General features: G+C 39.1%; 1 long non-coding RNA gene across 2 annotated transcripts in view; it reads left to right on the forward strand.

The window, feature by feature from the left end:
• Positions 1-20,344, forward strand: part of LOC127023028 (uncharacterized) — a 92,336-nt gene extending 71,992 nt beyond the window's left edge. The window contains exons 2-3 of one of the 2 annotated variants that reach the window (XR_007767390.1): positions 16,214-16,345; positions 19,923-20,344. This is a non-coding gene — a long non-coding RNA (uncharacterized LOC127023028). The remainder of the gene's footprint in view (positions 1-16,213; positions 16,346-19,922) is intronic. The other variant, XR_007767391.1, reaches the window with a different exon arrangement.
• Positions 20,345-21,710: the final 1,366 nt, after the last annotated feature.

The raw sequence follows: 21,710 nt of genomic DNA on the forward strand, positions 1-21,710 counted from the left end.
AACCCTTTAAATATTGATTATTACGACTATGTAGAGCTGCTGAAAATTTATTTTTGTCTAGACTAGTTCAGAATGGGAAAAACTTCCATGACAACAGTGACAATGCAGTTGCTGTTTTCTCCTTGGAAAGAACAGCCTGGCTTATTCTCCTTGCAGCCCTGGTGTCCCAGGGGCTCCTGCCTGCCCTCTGGAGCCTATGCAAGGTAAAACTCTGCTACCTGCTAACTGCCTGAGATGAAAAAGCTGAAACTCTAATTTTTAATGGTTTCGAGTTTTGCTTGGTTTGCATTGGATTGCAAAAACGGTGGTTCTTTAGCAGTCTTGAAAAAGAGTAATTTAGGGAGGTTTTTAAGGGCTCCCCCGTGACTGCTGGAAGTGTAACTGCCATCAGTGCAGTTTCTTTTCCATGTTGCAGGTGAATGATGCCTGACTCAGTACTAGGGAAAGGCAAACTGGACTAGTAGTTAATTCCTCAAGATCATACAGTAAGTCAGTGGCAGAGATGACAAACGAAACACAGTGAAATGCTCGCATTGCATGTGATAAGGTTGCTTAATTGCCTAACTAGTCATTGTCTTCCCTGAATGTGACAAGAAATAGATTTTCTGATATTTCTTTCCTATACTTGGGCTTAATTATCTAAATAAAACCTGGCTTGCCTGTTCTCACCATTAACTAAGAAGAATACAGGTCAAGCAATGTAACCAAATCTGTCAATTCGATCCTTCTGCAGAGTGTGGGTTCATTTATATTTAGGAGTGCCTGAGAAAAAATCTGAAATCATTGAAAGCTAAAATCATTGTGGTCAGTTAAGGAACTCTCCCCATTTGGCATGTCCTTGCTACTTTATCTTACTTCTCAGACACTCCGTAAGTCTTTGTTTCAAAGCTGTTTAGCATTGTTGAGTGAACAAGTTAGGTAAAAGGAAGACATTTATATTAATACCTCCCTCCTACATTTCTGATGGGAGCCTTAAGAGGAGCATCGGCATGTCAAAGCTTCACCTGTACTCTGCACTGTGTGCCTTTCCCACTGAAGGATTCACTGGAGGAAGTAACAGAAAGCCGAAGGACTGTAAAGTCTTTGTAAAGGAGGTCCAGGGTGTAACACCAGGGAAGTACGACAACTGCTGACTTCTGCTTCTCAGGGTTCTAGCCAGGACTGCTCTTCTATTACAGGATTTGTCATATATCCAATTAAAAGTCTCTCTGCAGAGTGCTCAGCCATGAATGCAAGAACATATTTTCCTTTCAAAATTCCCTTTCTGCTTCAACAACACTTATAATCCAATTTTCACCAGCAGAGATGAATCATGTCCCTCACCAACACGTTTACAGTGGATGGAGAAGAGCAATCACACATATTGATTTCCTTTCCTTCCTCTCTGTTCATGTTTTTTTCTGAGAGTGCTATAAGTAACTCAGCTTCTGTTTCTCTTTCCTGCTGCTAGTTCCAGCATCAGGTAAATAATAAATACCTTCAGGAGAGTTTGTAGGAAGAAGGCCCAAGTAGCCATTGTGTGCTAGGTATTAACGGCAACTCGTATGCTCCCTTTGTTGCAAGCCAGAGACAGGCAATGGCAGAAGACAGGGAGAAGCCTCTGTTCCTTTCTTTTCCCCTCAGTTCCTCTCCTGTGGGGAGTAATATGGCTATGAAATAACTTGCTTCCCATAGCAGGGAAGCGTGTGTCCAGGAAGAAGGCAGCTCTTTAAGTCCCATCCCCTTCCCTGGGGGGCTTTGGAGACAATGCAGATGTTTACTGCCCTTCACTCACAAATATCAAACATGAATAAATGGACGAGGCTGGCTTGGAAGGACAGACTGTAAGATGGCTGTCTCTGGATTCAAAGCTGGAAATACCATTATTCCAACTGATTTACATGGTGGATGAATTTGACCTGCTGACTTACACACTGTGATGTTTCTGCAAAAATGATTTTCAGAGAATACAGCCCTTGCAGACAAGATGCAATAGACCTATTACTGTCACAACTCAAAAATAATAGATGTCTCTTAAAGAATAGAGTTTGCACATAACTTGGTTACTGGTTTTGAATATGTATTTATTCTGTTTTGTGCATCAACAATAAAAAAAGTTCGTTCAAAGTTGTCAGTAAGTCTTTTGTTTAAAAGGAAACGTGAATAGCTATCATCTCACGTAATGCACGCGTCTGATGTGTCCTACTTTCACTGTTTGTTTAGCTGTTCCAAAATCAGCTTTGTTTCATGCTAGGAGGATCCCCAGCACTTCTGTTTCTCTCGTGCTCCTCTCTGTTTTTGGTGAAGCCAAGGGGACACTGTTCTCTAACAAGGAGGAAAAAGTTAAGCAGGACAAAGTCCCTTGGGAATCGGAGGCAGAAAAGGCTGGGTGCCTGGGTGTGCGGGTGGGGACGGGCTGCCCACAGGGCTGGGCAGGCTGGGGAGCTGCATGCTCGGGTAGCTCAGATGGCCCTGCCTGCATCGGTCTGCGTCCTGAAACTGCAGAGCTGGTCTGTCCTGTGCTGGGTGAAAGATGAGAAACCTTTCCAGAAGGGCTGTGTTGCCTGTACACCTACTTGTTACTGCGCTTTGTGGACTCACCAGCCCAAGTCAGGGCTAAATTGGGCCACCCTGCACTTTGTCTTATTTTGCCACTTTGACATGCCCTCAGTTTACAAGTGTCATGACTCTTCTACAAAATACAGAAGATTTACTTCTCTTCTACTCTTTCTGTGTCAGTATATATTGGAGGTATATCTCCCTAGTCTCCAATATATAAAACACTGAGAGATGGGGATTTCAAGAGTGCAATTCAGAGCGCTTAAATTAGCTCCTGCTCTGAATTGCCCTCTGAAGGTGCCTGTCTCTTTCTATTGATTACAGAATGCTTACAGAGACCAGTCTTCTGTGCCTAAAATTAGCCTTTGTGAAGACCCTTCTGTGTATTTCTCATTGCAACCTTTACTGGAATGGTAGCATATAATAATTTCTTTGATTATTACATTCTCTACTGTGCTTTGCTTGATCATATTGAAACCCTATACAAACATGAATTATTTGAGTCTTTCAGTGCCCATTTGGTGTAAATAAGGATTATTAAGCCTATATTAGGACATGGCAGAACTCTTTGTTGCTGGCTTTAATATACGCAGAGAATCAGAGCAGTGTTAGAAATCCAACCAACGCAATAAAACAGACTTCTGACAAGTCAAAGTAAATGAAAAGAAGTCGCCTCGTAGGAAGGTAGCAACCAACTTAATAATTAAGAAAATCTTCAACTGAGTCATCCCTCTATGTCCTCTCATTTCTCACTGCTATAGTTCTTTTTCTGGTAAACAGTTTCCTCCAGCCTAGACAGGACTTACAGATTTTGCTAGACTTTTTTGAGCAGTGCAGGCTGGGAACACTTTTCTATATGTGGCTGTTTATTATGATTCTGCAAAACAACTACAGCAAAAGCAACTTAGGACTCAAATGAAAAATTAGAATTAACTATTAGTCTCTCATTCGTTGTTATTTGCAAGGCATTAGACCCTTATCATGCTGCATTCATTATGCAATACAGAAAGACTATTCAGCACTAGCTGGGTGCTTGGAGTCCTCTGTGTCTCCCGCTTCTTGTGAGAGTGTGACATTCACTTTCCTTCCCATCCTCAGGTGACAGGTATGCAGAGCCATCAGCCAACTGCCAGAAAAGCGTCAGGCGGTTTCATATTAACTATTTTTAATAAAAAATGTTAGGAAAAAAACATTTTTCTGACTTCACATTTCAGAGCCGTTTGAAGTTGTTTTGATATACCCTAGTGTCAGAAGCTTCTTTTCAACGTGGATGATGGGGACTGAGAATGGGCAGTGGAAAATGACAGAGGAAGAAACAGATGATACAGTTTGTTACTGTTTTTTGTTTTTCAACTGACAGAGCCAGTTATGAAAGGGGTATAAATGATTACAGTCAGAGAAAAGAAGTCTGCAAATGGTAATTTGTTTTTTAAGGGCACAGGCAATATAATTTGGATCACAAGTGGGAGAAATTACTTAGGAGCTGTGAAAACAAACCAGAATAACATTTACATTACCTCCTTTATTTTCCCTTCTTTTTTTTTTTCATCTTTTCTCTGAATTATTCCTCACTTGCTTTTCCCCTCCAGACATTACAGGGTTTTGATTTTCCTCTCACTACTTTCTTTAAATGGCCTAATGGTTAAAAAGTCTGCAGAATATTTCCATCAAAACCCTTTGATTTCATTAATGGAAAAGCTATACCTTAAATTAAATATTTCAGTAGCCTGAAAATTAAAAAAATGACCTGCATGACTTGCCAGTTGAACATTGCCAAGTGGGAATAATGGGGGCTATTTCATAGCTCAAAACTTGCCTCAGACTTGGACAAATTTACAGTTTCAGGTAAAAGAAAGATGAGCGCATGTGTTCAGCATTGGTTGACCTCAGAATCAAGTAACACAGCCAATCAGTTTTTCTGTGGGAATTTGCAAAACATATGTCTGTCTTTTGGTTTTCTTCATGTTTCTTCTGTATTTCTTCATGTCCACTATTTAAGTAAAAAAAGTGATAGGATAGTGTTTAACTTTCAGCACCGTGTGGTAAATTGAAATTCTTCCAGTTCTGATTTTTACAATAGAAAAATGATTTTTTTTTTGGTGGAAAAACGTGTGTTTTCCTGGAAAATTTGAATGTTTTACAAGAAGATTAAGGTGCAGTGGTGATAAGGCAGTGTCTGAAAGCAAACAGAGATTATTGGTTACTTTTAATTTCTTGAAAATGGTGGTTTTCAGTGGCCATAACCTGGTGAAAAACAATTGCCCTATGAAACATCAACATTTTCTGAAAGGAAAAAAAGAAAACTATCAGAGACACTGTGGTCAATACTGTTATTAGAATGGTCTAATATGTAAGGGATGGGATAGGACAGATCTGTCCTTCATTGTGAACAAACATTATGAAAAAACATTATGAAGTATAAGTAATTAAGGATTGCTAATCCTTTCAGTGGCTATTTAATTATAGTGACCTATACTCTGTACTCAGGTGTGGTTCTTTAAATAATCATTCAAGTATTAACTCAGGCAAATAGCTATTATCGCAACTATCCTTAGTATAGCACTGTGCTAGATTGTATGTACTGTAGAAGAAAAGAGCAAGTGTTAGTGTCTGAGAAATTATAGTCATGTCACCAGGAATGACAGCTTCACTCAAAACAACATTGAAATCTGTAATTTTTGTTTAATTCACAGCACTGTAGATTTTTATGGATGTTTTTAAGTTGCTTAAATCATTGATATGACTTTTATAATGATGTCTACATTGATTGTTTCTCCTAATTCGTCATGCTTCGCTTCTGCTGAATCCCTTTAACTTGTCTAACTGATGCTCTCTTTATATTACAGCTTGTGCAATACCAGAACACAGCACACTGTCAACCACTCTGCTTAATTTTAGAAAAGGAAGCAAATAATCACACTGAGGAATAGCGTGGCTCTGACTTGATTACTGCTGTAATCAATGTGAGGTATTACTTTGACTTTAGTGTCTGTTGGAGCAACTGCTATTTATTTCTTTTTATTTTCTTGAACAGAGAAAAGAGAACAGCTTTTAACATATGTCTCTCTCTCGTCTGAGCTACCACACAGTTCCAACTCCAATATATACACAGAGGAGACATATGGTTAAAAAAAAAGTTCTTTTTCTTCTAAGAAATCCAAAAAGAAAACTCTCTTTTTAAAAAGAGAGATTATACTTTTACCATATGTCTTCTTGTATGTATGTTGAGAGTAAGGCTGAAAGACACTTTATACCAGATGTGTTAAACTCACTTTTCTTCAAAAAAAAAAAAAAAAAAAAAAAAGCCAAACCCAAAGCACACTTCTAGGTATAATTTTAACCTACATATCTTCTGGACATGTGTGTGCCACTGTTGTTATCATAGTTTATGAAGCTTTGAATGCTGACAGTGCATTGCAGTAGGAGGATAGATGTTGGTACAGGTTCATTATGAGGAAACAGAAGTGTGTTCTGTTGACCTTCTGTGAGTTTTTTTGCTAGCTTTGAGAAGACTGTTACAGAAAGAGAACCATGTAACCTTTGCCAACATTAAACAAAGTAAAAGGTCTTAGTGTAACTGAAAATCAGGGAGGGTGTTGCAATCTACTTTTGACCACAAAAGTCTCAGGGAGGTGGCAGGTATTCAGAAAGGCAATTCATGAATACTGTGCAATTCTAAACAATGATACTGATGGCTGCAGTGTTATTCACAGCAGATGTAACTTGATCTTGGAAAATGAATTACTGTCAACCCAGCATTACACTCTATTTCGTGCATGATTAGGACCTCATTGGAAATAATACTAATCATTTTTATATCTTGCTTAGAAAGCTAAAAAATATCATGACATAGTTTTAGAGCATCCCGGTCTAGCTACATGCAAGAAGGAATATTTAATAGAAAACTATTATCAGCAAAGTAATCCATTCATAAATGATCTGTCAGGTTTTGATGAATTTCTGGTGATGATCAAGTCACATTTTCTGCATTTACAGTTGCTTGTATTCGGTTTAGGCTTTTAGTATTGAATATGTTTTTTTTCTTTCTGGAATGGAGGAAACACTGGGGAGTATTTTGCTGGATGTCTAAACACTGACAAATGCAACCATTTAATACACAGTGGGATCCCTGGCAAGGCTTTGATCCCAATATATCAAGAATCAAGAGACAGTGGACCAAATCTATCTCTAGTACAAACTTCATTGGATTCCCACTGAGTTACACTAAGGATGAATTTGATGCACAGTTCTTGACAAGTCTGAGTTATCTGTGTTTATGGTTTGAAGGGATGATAAACAGTAATTCCATGTGCAAATCACAGACAGTAACTTTAAGAGCTTGACAGCCACTGCAAAATAGTTGCTGTGCTGCAGTCACTCAGCTGAACTGAATATGTTAAAACAATGTTATTGCAAGACATGACAAAACGTAATGGTAAATCCTGTCTGACAAAGAGGATGAGTGGTTTTATTAAGGCTCAAGACTGGATGTGAGGAGTTCTCATTTCCCTTTCTGGCACTAGCATATGTCATGAGATACTCTGAAATGGCTGCTCTGTACATAGGCGGGTAGGTAGTTAACGCGCCAGTAGATGGTGCTCAAAAATAAGCAGCATTACACATGGAGTTTCTGAAGCCCTGGCACCGCTGTGCGCTGCAAATGGCTTCCCGTGTTTCCCTCTTACCATGGACTCCATAGGGGAGCTGGAGGGCAGTTGATCTCCAGTAGGTACTAGTCTCGCATCTCAGCAGCTTGGGTTCAGGTCTTCTCTACAGCCTTTCTGTATGGCCCTGGGCACGTTGCTTATGCCTAGATTCATCTCGTGTAGCTGAGATGCCTGAACCGCGAGTACCTTGCTAAGTAGCGAAAGGAAAGAGAAAGGCAATTCTACTGCAGGCCAAGTACTTGGCTGCAGGACTCTCAACCATCCCAAGGAAGAGCCTGCTCTATTTCGCTGACCATAAGGAGCGTTTAGGCTCCCAACTTGACACTCAGCTTCGAGCTGCAGTTAAGTATGCCTCTACCCTTTTAGTTGCACATCAGTTCTGCATCTGTAAAATGAGACTGACATCCTTACTGCACAGGGCCGTTGCAAAGATAAGTTGATGAAAGACTATGAGGTGCACCAGTAATACATTCTCCATGTTGGCTTGGGCAAGATTTTCATGGTTCTGTGAATTGCCGTGCAAGCAATAACACAGTATCTAAAAGGAGATTCATTTATAGCCTTAAGCTGCATTGAGCTCCTGGAGTGGGAGATATGACAGAAGAAAAATACATATTTCATTAGCAGTAAAATTTCTGCCTGCTACCGAAATTTGTAAATGGTAAAGTAGTCCCTTTGTCACAGAAAGCTCCTGTTAATAGAAGCTCTTTTCAGTAGTGGGGTCTTTATTAAATTGGAATTTGGAACCATTTAGAACCAAGAATGTGATTTGTGTTATGCACCAATGTTTACTATTAAGCATGCAGTTTATAGAGCTAATGGACACAGTCACATAACTTCTCTTGTATCAGTAACTTCAAGGCAGTAGAGTTGCAAGAGCTCAGCAACTCATGACATACTTCAGACAGACCAGACCATTAGCACACAAGGGAGCTACACATTCATTACAGCTGAAAACACATCCTATTACCCTTTCTTTGGCATTTCTTCCCCAATGCTCTCCAGCCCCAGTCATGCATAAAGCATACTGTGGTACTGACAGCTCTTAGACATGCTAACACCAGATTTTTTACTAATTCCCAGCCACAGACATAGAAGATGTCAGTCAGTAAGAGCTTGAAACATGGTTTGAATGAAAAGCTTGCATTCCCAGCTATGATTGGGTACTAATGAGTAGCAGAGTAAGATTTGTAACCAATAAAATGGTTGCTTACGTGATTAATGTAGTGTTTAGCCGTCGGTTCCTTTATTTTTCTAGTCATTCCAGCACTTGACATGTCATATAATGGAATATTAGTATGTCCAACTTAGAGAAAATCTTTCAGAGCAAGTATGTGTTCTTCAGCTTAGATAGCAGGTGTTTGATCAAAAATATTCTCTCAACCATTGACAGCTGTATATTTTCAGAAAGCAGACTTGCTCTTATTTTTTGTAAGTTTAAGATAAAGCTGACAAAGAGAATTCTGTATTAAGAGTACAGAAAAAGAGCGATTCATGTTACAAAAAAACTTCTAGCAGATATTGTAATCCAATTTAAGTTTAAATTTAAAAAATAATCTGTCATCATCAGCACAGTGTGGTGCTTATTTCTAATAACAAAATAGTCAGAAAATATATTCTAGAATAATACATATGTGTTTAGTGTCCCATCAACTCTCATACATCTTCAATGATAGCTTGTAATGAGCACCAATCGATATAGTCTGAATATGGATATTTGCTTAGATTAAATATACTGTTGAAAAACAAAACATATGTTTGGAAGCATGGAGAGCTTGGATAACTCATAACCAGGGGATACTAAATTAAATCAAGAAAGACTGCAAGTAGAAGCTGTTATAAGTAAATGACATTTAATAGTCATTCTTATCAATTCGGAATCAGAGGCTAGATATGCTGCATAAATTTTTTGCTCCACTTGTTCTAGTTAAAACATTGGTTTGAGCGAATATTCTACAGCCTGCAAATGCACAGAGCTGCAGCTGAACTCCATCATACAGCAGTCACAGTCAAACATCCATTCTTTGTATTGTTGTGCCACTCCTTGTATCCATTTCTCATCAGATTAATGGCCCTTCAAAAGTGGAGAACCACTGTTTCAAGAAGAAACCACAAGTCCTTTCTCCAGCAGCCACAGCTCTATCTGGGTGCAGGGAGCCTGGGCTCTCCCACAGTGAGGGCGTCCCTGGTCTTAGCCTGGCATTGAGAAAAAAGGAAGAGGAAGGGGTGGAGGAGGAGAATGTCTCTCTCCTGGAGACACCTGGATGCTACAGTTCCTGAAGGAGGGCATAGCAGTGGCAGTTCGGGAGCTGCTTGTGATTTCCATTGCTGTTTCAGACTAACCAGATCTCCAGCACGTTGCTGGATTCCACTAGGCTTTGAGGTGTTTGGGTTTTTAACTCACACCCTTGGCATCTGATGTCAAGATTTCCTGAATTAATATCTTAATTAATTTTGCTGCTAGCAGGAGCTCTGCTCACTAGCTCTAGATGTTTTCAGCAACTTTCCTACAACATACATTTCTGATAACGTTTCAGGTGTAGGAAAAATGAGTACATAGATGACAGAGCATAATGTATGGTAGGAAAAACTGTTTACTGTGATCGTATCTAGCCACTGAGACAGAGAGCTGCTTAACTTTAGAGTGCGCTTTGCAAAGACTCAGCAGGCCATAGAAGTTATGGGATTCTGTTCATAATTAAGGAACTGCTAGCAGCAATTATGACATCTCTGCTTATTTTTTTCATTTTTTTAATATAGTATTAAGAATTTTTACCACAGCCCACTTTCCGAGATGTTCTTGCTTGCCTCTATGACCTAACAACACACCAGCACACATTGTCATGTGTGTGCACAACTGTTTGATGACTTGAAGGAGGAAGAGAGGATGTAGATGCTAAGAAGATGGATTTAGAGATGGAGGTTAGGACCTCTGCTAAGCTCCTCAATTCACTGAGGTTTGCAGAGGCCATAGCTGGAGGTATTTTTTCAGTGGCAGCACCAATTTCCATAATGGCTGATCCCTGCGGCTCATTTCAAAACACACTGCAGCAAATCTCCGTTTCTTCTGGCAGGCTGTTTGTCAGCTGCTGCTGTTCCTAATCCAGTTCACTGTGCAGAAGCCCTGGTGTTAGTCCAGCGGAGAGTGCCATGCCAAGGTGGGATGGCCTGGCTGGGAGGAACCATCAAAATGAAGGGGTCCAGAGCTCCTCATGCCACCTCCTCCAGTCACCCCAGCCGGTGACAGTGCTGCCTTCATATTGCTTCAGCCCTTTTACAGAGGTACCAGAGAAAGGGTGATGTCGCCATTGGATTCTGGTTCTAACTGAGCCAGGTCTGCTCCTTTTGATCCTATTGCTCCACCTTTCTGACTGCTATTATGAACAGAAGGAAGGCAGCTCTGAGAGTTAATTAATAAACTTTGTTCTGATACTGGTTTATTGATAGAGCACCCTATAATTTTTCTTTCACTTTATAATGACACTTGGTCAGATTATTACAAGGCCTCTGATGATTTAGAATTGGAAGTGAAACCTATGGAAGATGTTTCTTTTTTACAGTTAAAAAAATTAAATAACTTTTAAAATTTGTCTTTATCAAAAACAATTACCTCTATTTTGGGCAACTTTGTAGAAATTGGAAGCAGAGAAGTAACACAATTATTAAAAAGAGAAATTTAGTTGTTAATGAGAAATGTAAGTCAATTAACCTTTCCTTCCAATTATTGCATATTTGTAACCTCCTGCTTGCTGAGGTAAGCACAGCTTCTCACTTTTGACTCTTGGTGGAGCTGGCATTGGTTTGATTGCAGCTACAGAGCTCAATCAGGAGCTGCAATTAATATCCCCCAGTGTGATTACAGCATCTTTTTTGCTTGGACATTTGACAGATTTCTAATGTTTTCCAAGTTTCTTGTGGATAGGGAGAAAGGAGAAGCCTTATAATTTTCACTTCTCGAAATAACTGCACAACATACAGTGGCTTTGGTTGCAAAATTAGTTTGGGTTTCTACAGAACTTTATCTTTCAAAATCTAACTTCAGATAAACTCCAAGCACAACTTGTAAAAACCTACTAATCGAGACTAAAGAAAATTACAAATAGCTTGTAGCACTTTAAATGAATCTAGATTCTTGAAAGGTTCATGAGCTTGGGGAACTCAGCACAGAATATAATATGTAGTTTTCACTTGGCTCTCCTGTCACTGTCTGGGTAAAGTTATTAGCTAGACAGCAGGGCAGGTACCCATCTATGCAAACAGGAATTCAAGTCAACGTATTGTTGACATGTTTGCTTTTGTCGGGCTTCATACTTTTAAGGTTCGTCTGAGAGCATAAGATCATAGTAATTAAGGCTGTAAAGCACCTCATGAGATCTGCTGTTTGCCTGCCCATGCTGAGGTAGGATCAAATGTATCCTTAGCTTTCCCAAAAGATACTTCTTTCACCTGTTTTAAAACTTCCAGAGACGTTTCTTCTTCTTGCATCTTGCATAAAACTCCATTTAATTTACCCCAGAATGAGATTTGCCTTTTTTGGCAACAGTGACATGTTGTTGATTCATATGCAGTTTGCGGTAAAACAGCTTCTCTTTTGCGGTATTTTTGCCTAGCCAGTAATTCCCTATTTTGTACTTGTGCATTTGATTTCTCCCTACTAAATGTAGTATTTTGCACTTGTCTATTGAGTTTCATCCTATTGAGCTTGGTGAATTTCTCTAGCTATCCAGACCATTTTGAATTCTGATCTTCTCCCGTGAAGTGGTGCAGATGCCCCAATCTCTGTACCATCCCTGCATCTTATAAGGTACCCTGATTTGTCATCAAAGAAATTAACCAAGTTGTTCTGTGAGGAGTCAAGCTAATGAAGCCTGGTTTCCTGTGGACTTTGGTTCCATATCCAACTCATCACAATACCCCCAGGTAAATACAGGCAAAGACTTAACTACTGGGACAAAACACAGTGTAACTACTTGTCATACACATCAAATGCCTTCTGCCTAGCTGTGTCCTTGGAAGTGAGTTAAGACTCTGAAAGCGAAATACCTGTAAGAGACGCGCAGTTTATATTCTTATATGCTGTTCATTGTTTAAATTTCTCAAGTTTGTGCTTCTTTAGACTATACTGCAAAACTTTGAAGGTCATTTTAATTGCACTCTTATTTATAAATTGCTTTCTTGGCCACACAGTGCCACTCACAGTAGATTAAACCTGAGACTCTATCTCTGCCTTTGTTTTATGGAAAAGATTGATAAGTGATTTACTCTCTGTGGAATGGTTTACAAATGAGCTCTTAGATAAGTGATCGGGAAAAGATTTTTTCATATGGAATTATTTTCCACAGAGAACAAATGGGTTGTTTTTCTAAATACTAATGTAAGTATGCATGGACCAGATTCTCAGCTGGAGTAAATTAACAGAGTCAATATTGATTTACACCAGCTGCAAATATTTTTCCTGTAATATTTTTCCTTGTACTGTAATTTTCTCTAATGCAAACCCTAATTTCTTCTCCCTGAACTCGAATTCTGAACTCCTGTAATTCCTGCATCTGTTTATTTACTTTCTGGTTTGTATTCTTTTAGCTGGGTTTATTAACATACTATAATTTTCTCCCCTGTTCAACAGTATGTGCACTGCATGTTTAAGCTCTCATTTATAGTCCATGTTTGCTTTCTGTGATACTGTTTTGTTGAAAATCAATAAAAAGGCAATTTAGGGAAAAAATGTGATTCTCTCTGAAGTCTAGTTAAAGAAACTGCCAATAATTAACAAGGGAGACCAATCCTGCTGCCTGGAATCTCTCAGATTTCTTACTGACTTCAGTAGGATTTAGCGGGATAGACTCCAGACTATTAATCCGTTGTCATAGCTGGGAGCTGGGCCTATGTAAGAAAATTGCGCTTAGCTCTGTGCAAATCAGTTCAGCTTCAGTAAAAAGAAAATGCTCCTAGCCTTCTCTCCAGATATGAAATGTAAGAATATGATTTGTAATTCCAACTCCTAACAGAAAGACGTTCTTAAATATCCATTTAAAAGGCCTCAGATTTTTTGGTGCTTACTTGACGAATCTCCACCTCTAGTACCTACTGAAGACTGGACAGCTTTAAGGTAGTTACCCAAAGTCAGAACAAACTTTGGCATCGGGGTGTGCAAAAGTCAGGCTCTACACTACCCATCAACAACACTGTTGATTTGAAAGCTTAAACCAGTAGATTGGCGGACATGAAAATTACATGTGAGGAAACTTGCTTTAAATTTGACTCAAAATGTGCACAACAGTACACAGCTGCTTTCCCCCCCTCCCCCAGAAGCTGAAAATAAGGTATTAAATAAATGTCTTGTCTGTTTCAATAAGTAAATGCTATTGTGTGATGAACAAAACTGTACCTGCAGTTCTGTCTATCCCACACACTAATCAGTGCACAGATAAATGCATTTTAATAATTTATTATCATTTAACTTCAGTGGAGCTCTATTATGCTTTTCATTCTTGCTGTAAATATGTAAAATGCTGTTAATCAACCTTTGTTAGTGAATATTTGATTAATAGCTAGCAGATGTACTTGCCCCTGTGTATACTATGTTAAATGCAATGTACCAGCACATAATTCATTATTTTAATAACACACTGGGCTAATAAATCAAAGGAACTCTTGAGAATGCACCAGCCAGAATTACCAAAGGAATGGCTGTGCATTGTTTTAAAAGTAATAAATTTGTGCATTGTTTTAAGTATGGTATGGACTTGATAATGAGCTACCTATGAGTCCTAATATCACATTACTGTGGAAATGACTGAGGACTGGTAAACAGCAGGTGATTTCCCCCTAGCCCCGCTTCTGTTAGACAGAGAACAAAAATCAATCCCAGACCCAAAGACCTTACAAATCCAAAGAGACAGGATGAATAAAGGGTGAGGAAAAGGAACAGCGGGTACTGATGAGCATGCAATACAATGTCTGCAAATACCGTTTTCACTGTGTGATGTGTGTAGTTGTGTAATTTCAGTCTTACCAGTGGGTTCAAGTTAGGAAGGTGATAGCTACCTGAAGAAACAAGAGAAGAGGAAGGAAGCTGCAGTAAATAGCCACAAGGCAAAGAGGAGAGAATATTAAGTCAAAACTGGTGTAGGGAGCAGCCAGATGACACCATCAGTGTCCATCAGTGCTTGTGTAAACTGCTGCACGCTGCATTGAAATGTATCAGTGATGCTCAATTTGAGCAACCTGATATTTTCTTTAATGGGCAATCACTTACCATCCAAAGTTTTATGTTCAAAATCTTTACTCAGTGTTAATCATTGACATTCTGTGGTGACAGCTGCATTACTGAAAGAGCCCTTTTGGGTGACACATGTCATTCAGTTCCTGAAATTCAATGCAAAGAACTCTCCAAGTGGAATAGCTCCGATGGGGAGGTAAATATCTTGATCCAGGGTTAGTTCCAAATATGGAGCCAAAGTAGAGAAAAATGAGGTAATTTGCACAAATTCTGAGACTAATCCAAGAACTGAGCTTTAATTCCTTGAGTCCCACAGGAGCATCCCCTCCTTCCTCAACATTGCCAATTTCTAATGGAAAATATATCTTATTTATAATAATATGGTAGTTGCGGATATATTTAATGGCAAGTGCTATAAAGTATATATAGCATAATGCACGCATCCGCCAACACAGTTGCACACGAGATTTACTATTCTCTGATGTATTTCACAGACTGCTTATTGTTGGTGACCTTGGCAATGTGTTTGATTCAATATAGGATTATCAGATTTGATAGACCCTGTATTTAATTCTGTAACTTGGTTGAAAGCTACACTGCTTTGCATTGATTTCCATGTGCAATTAATACGTTTTGTCAGTGACAAATGCGTGCAGAGATAATATACTCTACTCATTTCAATCTCTCCTGTGTACATTTTAAATCAAAATAGCACCTGGTGGCCGAGACCTCCTGCGAAGTGGTGGATTTAATGTGGAAAAGTAGCATTAAGAATTGCTTCCATAATACTATAATAATTTGCAGTAGTGAAATAAATAATTCCCTAGAAATCCGAGTAACTCAAAAGCTTAGATGCCTTCAAATCATCACCATCTTTAAATGGCTTTCTTGTACTGTGTCTTGCTCATACTCACAGTGCAATTGAAGAACACAGGAAACAATCCCCTGAAAGGTGTAATGTCTTCACTCCGATACCCCTTCAAGACATGACCCTTGTACAACTAATAGGTAACAGCAGGGTATATGGTCATATTGATACCTTGGATGGAGCTGGCTCTGAAATGGGATTTGAGCTCCTTGAGGAAGTGTCATCTATTACTCTGAGTTTGTTCCAAATAAAAAAAAAAAAGTGCCAAAATTTCTCTGAAGTCTCAGAGATCTTCTTATAATTAACTTTGCTGAAATATTTAATTTTGGTCTTTCTGACATATTTCAGTTGTATCTTTTCGACAGGTATCATTCAGCATATAATCTAAAAGTCATAGCTACCTGAAACATTTATTTCATACTTTTAAGACAAACAAATGTTTCAACCTTATTCAACTACTTTTTATCTACAGTTTTCAAGAGATTGATATCTGTTTGTGAAGCACTTCAATTCTGTCAAATCTGCGTTTTCAGACATAAAACTCTTCCATTTAGAAGTGCAGTCAGCTCTAATCTGCAGTGTCTGTGAAGCTGCAAACTTTTTCATCTGCCCAATATAGAAATGGACCATGACTGATAAGAGTGTTTCAGTACTACTCCTGTCAAACTTCACAGAATTGAGACTATTAGAATGTAGACCAAAATCCTGTCCCTTTGTTTTTTCAAAAACATCCAAATAAAAAAGTTGCTTTGTAGCATTGCCTTTGATATTCTATAGAACTCCCTTTAGAACTGCAGTTCACAGTGGACCTTTAATTTCTGTTAGATAAGAAAAATAAAACTAGTGTTGAAACCTAGACCACAAATAAATAAAAAAAAACCAACTCTGCCTTTTTTTTATCTGTTTATATTCTTACAGAGCTGCTGTTAGTACAATTGCATGTGACTGCCTCTGAAACAGTAATGGATGATGTCTTCATAGTGCAACAGTGTGACTGGAAATGTTATTCGCAGTTTGCTGACAGATATTCAGAAAAAAGGTAGAAAAATGGTGAGGCTTGTCTAAAGTTATGTGAGATATATGAAAAATAGATTTCTGGTCTAAATAAGCTAGAATCCCTCTATATTCAGTAGAGAGAAGGGGACTTCCAGGGGATGATTTATCCTACCTACAAGAGGTATCATTCATCTTGTGGAGCTAGCCTAGACAACTCACACAAACACCCAGCTTTCAGAGTGTGATGTGGGAATCCAAGTGATCTGCACAATCAAAACAAGGTCTCCAGAATTGTAGTCCAGTGATAAAGCTATAATTCCTATATTATCCTCCTGCATTCCAGTACACACCTATAGCAAGTAATCGTAGTCACCACTTCTCTGAGAATATCGTATTGTATAACCCTAGGAGCGGAGTAACTAAATTATTTGGAGGTATTTACCAAATCAGGGGTATATATATTCCATCTGCTCTTCCAAGCCCTCTGTTTCCACCTAAAAGAGCTACACACCTCTGCCAAGCATTCTCATTCATTTTGCATTTGGAGATGTTTTATTGGCTGCATTTTCCCTTGCTTTTTGAATCTTTCTTCATTAGCAGCCTCTAGCATCTGACAGGTAATTTGCCTGCCTACAGCTTCCTCTATTAACCCTACCTTTAGACTGAGTGCATAGAAGGAAATGGATGTTGTGCCATTTAATGGAGTATCTGTCCCTCATCTGTTTTCAGTCTGTCATGTGTCCTTCCCACCTCTTTCCTATGCCAGTACTGGGAGGAGGGGGAGCTGCTTACACCGGTGCGGATGTTTCTATTGCATATTGCACAGATGTTTGTCCTAAACCAGTGTATGCTGCTTGTTATTCAAAAAGATTACTCCTGCAGATGTTCCTATCGCTATGCCCTCCTGTCTTTTCCTCTGTCCCTCTCTCGTACATGAACAGATTGCAGTGATTTTTTCCTTTTTTCCCCTCCAGAGAACTAAATCCCAAGCCAGCCTTCTAGATTGTCTTTACTTATTCCTAAGCAGCAGTTCATTCAGGCATATGGCTTTCTTTCCTTCCTCACCATTTGGACAGATGTTTTCTCTTGACTAAGTACATTCTTAATCCACAAGAGGAATAAGAAAACTCGCATGATTTGTTAAGAAAAAAGAAAAAGTCCATTTTTTCTGATGCAGACTGCTTTTCAGTTGCATGTTCCTTTAACGCCATGATTTCATATCAAGACCAGTTAATATAACAAGACCAGAAAGTTTATTCTGATTACGTTTGAATCCCAGTGTGGTAGGTGCTGTGCAAGCATGCAACAAGAAAGATTCCCCTCTGCCTGAAATAGCTTCTACACATGAAAGGACGGCATGCAAGTGCAACAACCAGAAGAGAGGATTCAAGGTGGAGATGAGACTTCTGTGCTCCACATATTAAGCAGTTGTCAAAGCGCCCCCATTGCCTAATTATAATGATTGGTTTATAGGTGAATGTTGAAGAGAGAAGAAGTTATTCATAATAAATGTCTGATTAACAGCGGGCAGAAAATGCTGAAGGTATATTTAAACAACCGTACTAAAACCTTTGAAATTATTTCTGGGCCATTTTAAGGTCAGCATTAGGAATAGTTTTTCAAGAATTCAGATTCCGGTATATTTCTCTGTTATTGTGGAAAGAGGAATGTTAATATATTCCCTGCGTGTGTGAAAATACACTTTCTTGCAGTTATGTGATTTTTATTTGCTCTTAGTTTCTTCTTGTAATAGGCTCTTTCTCAAACAGGAGGTACCATGAAAAGATGCATGCTTGTGCACGCACACGATGCCCACAAGCAAACACTGGAAAGTTTCACAAGCTAGTAGCAAGCTGAGAGCTGAGTGTCCATGCACATGTGCAAAAGCTTTTTATTTGGTGTTGTCTGTTACAGACTTATAAATGAATGAGTCTGTCTCTAAACCCTTCGTTCTTCACTACTCACTATAGCTTTTCCTAAATTAATTATTACAACCAAGATTTTAATATGATACCCTTGTCTTTCTCACCGTAAGCATCCCACACACATTCACACCTCCCACTGTGACAGCTGAAGGAGGAAGAATGAGCACAGCCCCAGTGTAAGCAGAATCAAAGAAATTTATTCAAGGATTATACAGTTTTTGACGCAAGAAACTTTTCTTGTGACAATGGGCTGTTGGCTAACATTCAAGGTGATCTTCCCTGAGCCTCATTAAGCTGTCTTCAGTAGTTAGGTTTAAAATGGGAGGCTGGTGGCTTCCTAGCTGTCTGAAAGAAGAAAGGATGAGATTCATCTCTGCTTGCAGTTCTTTTATGGCTGAGTAAAGTGCCCTGACTGATATTCAGAGTGACTGAATACAGAGTGAAGAATGCTGGCTCCAGTGAAGTCTACACAAGAGATATAAACTCTGCTGAATTAACTCTTCAAATATTTTGAAACCCTGCTGTATTAATAGGCTTATTTTTCAGCATGACCCTGAACAGACCCAAAAGATTATCGGTGTATTTGAGGCACACAGTAAAAGGGATGGAAAGCTAAACTTTTTCTGGGTACTAGAATCGATGGGGCTGCTGCTGTGACCTTCAGATCCTGCTAGGAATAAGAGCTTTAGACTATGATGAGATCTTATTTTATGGGTGGGCAGGAGTGAAAGCTTGTGTAAGGAGAACTTAGGTGGTCTGCGGGATTCACAGCATTTGGGCTGTCTGAAGGATGAACCCTCAGAACTGTGATTTTTTCTGTCTTTGTTTCTGAAAAGCATCTAGAAGAGACAGAATCAAGAAGGGCAACATTAGCCAACATTGCCAAATCCCAAGCATTGCCAGATTTTCTTCACCTCTTTAAATAACTGAGACAATGGAGCTGAAGGAAATGCATGTCCCAAGATGTTAAAAGCCTCCTTCTTTTCAGACATTACATGTACAGTGTCTGTTTCAGAGAGAGGATTCCAAGAACAGGGGGGAAGAATGAATACACAGGGAGAATAGGGAGGCAACGTGCTGGCCCTGGGCCTAAAAAGAAACAGCACAGGGAAGTTCACAGAATAAACCCCACAGACGGATAGAAATTAGTATCCCTTTATTTGGTGTTGCCTTTCTGCTTGGGGAAGAGGGTTTTTTTTCAGATATTCCTAATATATTTTCATTCTCAAACTTGACAGTGCCCTTCCTGGAGCCAGAGTGTAAGGGTGTGGGGCTGGAGCTTTGGGCCAAGAGAGGTTCTTTCAGCTTTTTTTTTTAATATCTCAAGTCAGATTGGCTGTTTAAGCTGCCTGTGTTTTCTGGAATTCACCTCCTCTGTTTTCACTGTTCATGGCATGTATTGAAAGCAGCAAGAACTGCAAATATTAATTAAATAACCTGGTGCAGGTACCTGTCTAGGGTAGCCCCACTGAAGTCAGCTGAATACGCTGCACTTGCATAGTGGATACGTGATGGATTCAGAAGCACAGAAATTCTTCCCAAAAGAATTATTCTTATCCTTCAAATGTTATTTATTTGGATCGGAATGGGTCTTTTCAGCTATAGTGATATTCTTCAAACTGCGGCATTGTGATACAATATTGCTCTTTTATTAAGCCATAATACTAGTAGATTGTTTTAAGTCTTATGCTGTGAATCTCTTGCAGATGAAATGCTGCAACAGGAATATCTGTACAATAAGGAGATTGGAGGATGCTTTTCTGCACAATTTTATCATTCCAATGGTCTGGAGGATCTGGACAATTGAAAACCAACAAGTAAATAAAGCCCTATCTATAAGATACCCAAGTGCTGGATAAGTATTGAGTGGTGAGGAGGAATGTTGAAACGATCATGTGAGGCTAAACGGTGCTGTATGGACTGAGTGACTGAAACAACATTCTAATCAAATCTGACAGCTCTATTGCATTATAATTATAGACTGCCAGAGGCGCTTTTTAGACTATCAGTACTTTTGGGATAGTTTGCATCTAAATTAAAATTGAACCTCAGAGCAGTTTAATGGGGATATGTTTCCAAGGAGTTTCAAAAATGTGAAAGACACTAACTGATTAGCATTGTGCACTGTACCAGCTGGTTGCTACTGTAAAAAAATAAAATAAAAAGTAGCAGCCATGCTGATAATCAGAAAGTGGTATCTTGAATCCTATTAATTTTCTTTTGAATTATTTATGGTTTTTTTTTGTTCCAGTCATGCTCTTCCTTTCAAATGTTTATTTAGTTTCTCTGTAAAGGAAAAAAATTTGGGAGGAAGAGAGAGAAATCTGGAAAATCTCCAAGGGTTAGCTCACTAGCAATCTGTTTAGATGTCCTCTTCTCAACCGAGCCCTGCTCTGCTAAATATTTATGGCAATGTTTAACAAATAAATCTCACCCACCTCCCCATTTACAGTAAAGCAGAAGATTGAACTGCTTTAAGGGAGGATTACCTCTTTTTTATCATAGGGGGAAAGAAATTCCATGAATATATGTTAATTTCTGAAAAAGATAAAGCACAGAGCTGCAACTGCAAACATCTGTCTGTCCACATTACAGATGTTCTGCCTGAAGCTTCTTTTCTGATCCCATCTCTAGACAACAACAACAAAAAGCAGTTCATAACTCCACAGTGTTTTCTCTTTCTTGTCATATTGTATAACCACTAATTGGAAGCAACAGACAGATTCTCAGGACTCGATCCTGTCTTCAGATGCATGCATGCATCGCTTGACACGTTGTGCAGCCAGCCAGTGTCTCAACCAGCAACGGAATCGAAATGCCTTGCAAGGCAGGCTGTGTGCAGGAAGGAGGGAATAGGGCCCTGATCTACTAGAGCATTTAGGTATCTAAATCCAGTTCAGGTGACTCCACTGATTTCAAATAAAGGTTAGATTTTCTAAATATCTATGTGTTTGTATGCCAGTTTCTCATCAGCTCCTGTGCTTTGATGTGAAGCATTCTGTAACAAAGATCTCTTTTGGCTTAGTTGTTTTTGCTATGCTTCTTCACCTTTGTTCGATTCACCCAGCCTCAAATCCTTTAAGGGATGTCCTGGTGAGACAGAGCACAGTGTGTCAGACCAACACTCTCTGTTCAGCAATGGCTAAGTCTGGGTTCTTCAGAAGAGTGTGATCAAATCACTGAGATACATAGATTATATTTTTCCGATACATTCATTCCTGGCCAAAAACAGTGACTAGATGGAGCACTTATAGGAGGATTTATAGGCCTTTAAAATTTTATTGAGTTTGATGACTGTAGGAGAAAGAAATACCAGTTGTATAATTCAGGAACGTACAGTTTGGCTTCTGTATTTCCAATACTGTCGACTGGTGTCTGTAAGCCCTATCAAGATTTTTCTCAGGATACTGAATCTATGTGAATGCCTCCACAGTTATCTACCTGCCTATAGTGTGCCGATCTGTATAAACGTGGTGTATGCAGAATCTATGGAA

This window comes from Gymnogyps californianus, chromosome 16, assembly GCF_018139145.2.
Source record: "Gymnogyps californianus isolate 813 chromosome 16, ASM1813914v2, whole genome shotgun sequence".
Lineage (NCBI taxonomy): Eukaryota > Metazoa > Chordata > Aves > Accipitriformes > Cathartidae > Gymnogyps > Gymnogyps californianus.